Below are 6,544 nucleotides of genomic sequence, written 5' to 3'. Positions count from 1 at the left end.
AGTGCCCATTTGGAGAGCTGAACTCAAAGTCACAGGATATGAGTTCAAATTCTCACTCTGCTGCCTTCTCCCTTGTACAGGGTCACTTAGCTTTGGGGTGGTTCCCTCTGCCTTACAGTGAAGGTGGCCAGGGTGGTCTCTGAGCTAACTGCAGTGTGAGGTATGCATGTCCTGGGGGCGTTTCCCAAACCTGCTCAGCTTCCTTCCATAAAGCCTCTTTGGGGTCCCCCCAGACCGCATGTCACTTAGCCCTGGTTCTTTGCTTGGCCTGGGGGAAAGGGTGTGTCCTGGTCATTCAGTTCTGACTGGCTGATCTGCTTCCAAGAAGGAAGCTGGCCTGTCTGGGTAATCCCCCACAGGACTGTTCCTTGGAGCCTTTCCCTTTTCCAAGACAAGCCAACCTCCAATCAGCTTCTTCCATCACCACGTCACTGTCAGGTCCACGGGCCCCTCCTCTGCCCTGACACATCTATTAAGGGATTCTGCCATTTGCTACTTGGGGCGATCTTGCCCAAATTACTTCCCCTTTCTGGGTCCCAGTTTTCTCATCTAGAAATGGAGGAGCCTGGACCCCATTGCCTCAAAGATCCCTTCCAGCTCCCAAGGTGCTATGACAGGACTGGTTTCTTCCTCTGCCCGTAATAGATAGGGCAGCTGGGTGGTCCAGTGGATAGAGCAGCAGACCTTGAATCAGGTTGACTTGAGTTCAGATTTGACCTCAGATACTCACTAGCTATGTGACCCTGGGCGAGTCATTTAACCCCTTTTTGCCTCAGTTTCTTCATTTGTAAAATGAAAATGACATTTTCTACAGCACTTACAAGGTGCCAGGCACTGTGCTAAGCGCTTTCTATTGTTATCTCAGTTGATGTTCACTACAGTCCTGGGACGGAGGTGACCTCAAATGAGATAATAACTGTAAAGTGCTTAGCACAGTGCCTGGCACCTTGTAAGTGCTATAGAAAATGTTACCTTTATTATCATTACAGACTGAGTGTGATCCTGGGCAAGTTTTATGATCCCCATGGGCCTCAGTTTTCTCATTTGTAAAATGAGGGAGTTGGATCTGTGGCCTCTGAGGTCCCCCCCCCCAGCTCTGGATCTAGGAGCTGGTGAACTAGGAGGAGTGGGGAGAAGGTGTTCACAACTGGGGGAACCAGGCAAGGCTTCCTAGGGGAGGTGCCCTTGGAGTTTGTCCAAAGAAGATGCCCCAGCCTAGTCTGGACTGCTAGAACCCCAGAGGTCATTGGATCCAACGCCCTCCTTTTACAGTCTGAGAAAGTGGATCCTTAAAGCAGAGCTGAGACTAGCACCTGGACATTTTCTGTCCAGAAGACCTCACAGAGCTTGCTCAGGGCTTGTTGCAATCCCCTACCAGTTGCTCCTGAGAGAAGGGCAAGGTCCTCCTTATCCACACTGCGTATCACCCCCCCAGATCTCTGCCCCAAAATCTGCCAACAGCAGACCGGACCTTTCATGGTGCACAGGCAGATACATGAGTGAGCAGCTCTCCCAGGACCCCCTTCTCAGCATCACTTCAATCACTTCTGAAGAGAAGGACTATTTCATGAGTGGGTCAATCATTGCCTAGAAGAGGCAGGACTTTGGAGAGAGTCCATATTTAAGGAATGTTCCTCCCAGGTTGAGTTGGATTTGCTTTCTGCAGACCCTGGTCTCTACAGAGCATGTACACTAATGACAATGGGTAAAGAGAAGGACTGGGAGCCCTGATGCCTCTGTAAGGAATGAAGCTTTTCTGCACAGTGGGCATGGAATCTGGCCAGGTTTTGCTTCTGGCTGTGTCTTTGGACTGTGATTTTAGAAGACAGGCATTTAGAGCTTGTAAGTCCCTTAAGGGTCATCTAGTCATTTTACCAGTGAGTGAGCTGAGGTCTGATGGGTCAAACAACCCTTCCTTGGATCATAGAATTAGAGCCAGAAGAGGTTTGAATCCAAAAGCATTGAAGCAACCTAGAAAATCGTAGGATTGTAGAAGTGGATAAGAAGAGCCATCAGAGACCATGAGGTCCAACCTCCTGGTTTTACTGATGAGGAAACTGAGGCACAGAAAGGTTTAGTAACTAGTCCTGGGTCACACAGATATTAGTAAGTGGAATTGGAGGTGGAATTTGAACCCACCTGTACCTGACTCTAAATTCAGTATCCTATCCACTCTACCACACTGCCTCACAGAGATCACATTGGTGGGGGAAGGAGAGAGAGGATACAAGTACATAGATAGGCATAAGACCCGGAGAACTAGGGCAAGAGAGAACTCTTGCAAGTGAGGGGGAAATCAGGGAAGGTTTCCTGGAGTAGATAACCCTCCTGAGCCTTGAAGGAAAGGAAGAAGTCTGAGAGCAGGGGATGAGGAGAGTGCTCTCCAGGCACAGCTTGAGCAGGTAATGAGGTAGAGTGTGATAAGCAAGTCAAATTCAGTCAAGTCAACAAGCATTTATTAAGGGTCTACCATGTGCCAAGTATGGTGCTAAGTCCCAGGGATACAAAATAGAGCAAAGGACACTCCTTGCCTATACTCTAATGGAGAGAGAACATGCAAACAATAATGTACAAATGAAATATTTAAAGGACAAATGGGGGTAGTCCCAGAGGAAAGGCACTGTGGTTAAGGAGGCCTGGAAAAGGGTTCTTGCAGAGGATAATAAGCATTTAGCTGAGACTTGAAGGAAGCCAGGAGGTATAGAAGAGGAGGGAGAGAACTCTAGGTATGGGGGGACACCAATGAGAAAGTGTGGTGATGGAAGATGGAACGTCATGTGTAAGGAATGGCCAAGGTCAGTGGCCCTAGAGTACATGGGCAGGGGTGGGTGGGGAGGGAAGGTATAAGAAGACTCCCCATAAAGGAGAATCTAGAGGACAAACAACTCACTTGTGGCCTATGAGATCCTATGTGCTTATGAGGTCTTGAATTGAGTTGGGTCAAAGTGGAGTGTGGTGAAAGGGATGGAATTCCTTTTGGTGGGAACATCATAGGCAAAGGCTAGAGGCAGGAAATGGCAGACTGGAGTCAGGGAGACCAGTGAGGGGGCTCTTGTAAGAATGAGAAGAAATGGAGGCCTGAGGGGACAGACCAATGCAACAGATGTAAAGGAAGTACTAATGACTAATTGGATGTGGGAGGTGAGGGAAAGCCAAGAGTCAGTTATGGTTCTGAGATTAAGAACCTCATGCTCTCACCATAAATAGGCAGCCGGGAGGAAGAGCTGTTTCAGAGATGGATGAACACCAGACCCAGAGTTTCCAGCCCTTTCCACTATTTCAAGCTGCTTTTGTGTTTTATTTTTGGGTGTGGACCCAGACTTGTGATTTCATTGCTGTTGGGAACTCCCAGATAAAGAAACTCTCTCCATTAATGTAGGTCAGACCCCAAACTGCATCTTAGAGTCTGAGAGAGTTGCCTTGAGTGCTGAGAGGATGACTTGCACAGGGTCACTCAGCCAGGCTGAGTCAGAGGCAAGATGGGACCCCAGGCTGGGATGACTGAGGTCCAGCTCTCTGATTGCACTGTCTTGGAGAGATGAAGAATTCACCTTTGTACCTCCTTCACTCATGTCACCCACATTCCTCTGCCTTAGTGGGAGACCAAGGGCCCTTTCCTGGACTAGGGTCCTCACCTCCTGGCATTCTCTACCTTCTCACCCACATGGATCATAGAACCACAGAAAAGTCAGAGCTGGAAGGGACCTTGGAGTCCATCTTCTCATAGACTTGTAGGATGCAGAGGCCCAAGAGGAGCTTAGGGGTTACCTATTTTAACGTCCTTGTTTCACTAGGAAGGAAACATGTGGCCAGATTGGTGAGGGAAATCTGGTGTCTTCCTGAGGCAGTTAGGTTGGACAGTGTCCTGTAGATAGAGAGATAAAGGTAGGGAGAGAGAAGTAAAGGAATGGCAGAGGCCAGTGACCCTGGAGTCAGAAAGTTCAAAACCAGCCTCAGACATGTATTAAGTAGGTGACCAAGGGTAACTCACTTAATGCCTATCTGCCCCAGTTTCCTCACCTGTAAAAAGGGGACTGACCACAATAGCACCAACTTCCCAGAGTCATGAGGATCAAATGAGAAATTTGTGAAAGTGCCTGGTGCAGTGCTATGTAGTAGGTGCTATGTAAATGGTCATTCTCTTTCAACTGGCTCGCCATTCCTTCAGTTTTCTGAGCAATAGGTTGACACGGAACTGGTGACCTGCACCCACATACTCAGAGGAGCGGCCTGCTGTGACTTCCTGTCCAGCCGGAGGAGTGAGGAAAGGACTGCCAAGGGCTGCTGTCTATTCTGGCCAAACAGTCAGAGCCTTCTGACCCCTCAGAGGCCACTTGGTTAGAGCTCCAGACTATGCTCTGCTTGGTTTCCCTCTTACAATAAATCAGTCCTCAGGAAACCCCTGCGAGTTTCCCTTCACCCAACTTCCTCCTCGACCACCAGCAGCCAGAGAGTAGTGGACTGCCCATGCTTGTACAACTTTTCCACTTCATCCTCAGAGTCTGTGAGAAAGGTCTCTGAACAACAAGTACGTACAAAGGAAGCCACTGCAGGGGATGGTTAGGTAGATAGATTGATCAATCGGTCAACAGAACAGATCAACAGATAGATTGATATATATAAAGCTAGATGAATAGATCAATAGATAGAAATGTGTGTGTGTTTGTGTGTGTGTTTGTCCTTCGTTGCCAAAGAAAACCATGCCATCACAGAAATAATCACGACTTGCATTTGACTTTGTTTTGAGTGAGGGAGAGCTGTGCAGGTCGCCAGCCTCACTTCTCCTCCAGAGCCATCTGAATCCAGTGACCAGATATTCATCAGGATGACTGGAGATGACCCAGGATGAGGCAATTGGGGTTAAGTGACTTGTCCAAGGTCACACAGCTAGTGAGTGTCAAGTGTCTGAGGTGAGATTTGAACTCAGGTCCTCCTGATTCCTGCACTGGTGCTCTATCCACTGCACCACCTAGCTGCCCCTGATATATATATATGCAGATTTATATGTCAGTAGAAAAATAGAAATATAGATTGATGGATAGATAGTTTGAAAGGTACAAAGATAGATAGAAATATATATATATGTATGAAGTGAGAGAGAAATCAATACATAGATTAATGAAGAGACAAATCTAGGTAGGAGAGAAAGATGGGCAGATAGGTGGATAGAAAGACAAGTAGATGGAAAAATAGGTCATAGATACAAAGACAGAAATATATGATAGATTGACGGATCAATGGAAAGACAGATTGGTGAGAAATAGGCAGATAGAAATACAGATGGATAAATAGAACAGTTGTTAAGTACCTACTATGTGCCAGGTATTGTGCTAAGCATTGGAGATAAAAACCAAAGACACAAGGAACTTTCAGTCCAGTCCACATGGAAACCTAACTTGGATTTAGGCTGTGCCTAAACATGACCTAAGTGGTAAATGCTACTGCATCATTTCCAGTGGCGGTGGTCAGGGAAGGCTTTCTGGAGGAGGTGGGATTGGAGCTTTGAAGGATGATCTGTCAGGACGGAGGGATGGGCTGGAGACATCTCTTACTCCTGCCCCTTCTAACCCTAAGCCTCCAAAGCTGATCTCAACCCCCATGATTCTGTGCCTTCTTGAGGCCAAGCTCTGCCCGTCCCTCGTGATGTCTCACTGCTGACACCCCATGGCCAAGAGCCAAAGTGAAAACCTGAAATCTTTCTGAGAGGCATGGATGGAACAATGGTTCCTCTCATTCATACCCATGGCCCAATAATAGTTCATTACCACCATAACCATGATTTCTTTAACTGTTCCCCAATAGGAGGTCAGTGCTTTAATTTCCAGTTTTTGGCTGCCATGAAAAGAGTAGCTTAACAGTGAATTAACTGGCTGCCTTTGGGCAGGCCGGAACAACCTCTGTGCTTTCTTTATTCTCTGTCCGTAAAAGGGTACCAATAGCCCCCTGCCTCTTCCTTACCCACCTCACAGGGTGTAAATGCTGTAAAGCATTTAAGCTCCTTGGGGAAAGATTAATATAAGCACAAAATAATTTATTAAAACTGACTTATTCATAGGGTATAAAAGAAAACCATGTCAGTGTGGCCAGATACAAAATAGCCACTGTCAGGCCAGGGGACCTGAAAGGAAAAAATCCAACCTCTTAATAATATTACCAAAAAAACCCCCAAAACTCCAAACTTTAAACCACTAATAACTAGAGAAATTCAAATTAGAGCAACTTTGAGGTTTCCCCTGGCACCTCTCAGGCTGACAAAAGAGGAACGCAGCCAACGGAAAACAGGGGCACTTGTGCATTGTTGGTGGAGTTGTGAACTGTGGGTACGCAGCCTTTGCCTCTGTGATACACCGCTGGGTCTACACTCTGACCAGAGCAAAGGGACTCATGGGTACAAACACACTGACAGCAGCTCTTTGTGATGACCCAGGATTCCATTCCTTGGGGATTGTCCCACTCCTCCTTCCCTCCCGGCCACGTTCTCTGACTTCCAGCCTGGGAGCAGCCTGGGCTGGGGCTGGGGGGGCCAGCACTGACAGGGGGTGGT

Source organism: Notamacropus eugenii, chromosome 2 (assembly GCF_028372415.1).
Source record: "Notamacropus eugenii isolate mMacEug1 chromosome 2, mMacEug1.pri_v2, whole genome shotgun sequence".
NCBI lineage: Eukaryota > Metazoa > Chordata > Mammalia > Diprotodontia > Macropodidae > Notamacropus > Notamacropus eugenii.
This window is presented reverse-complemented; position numbering follows the sequence as displayed.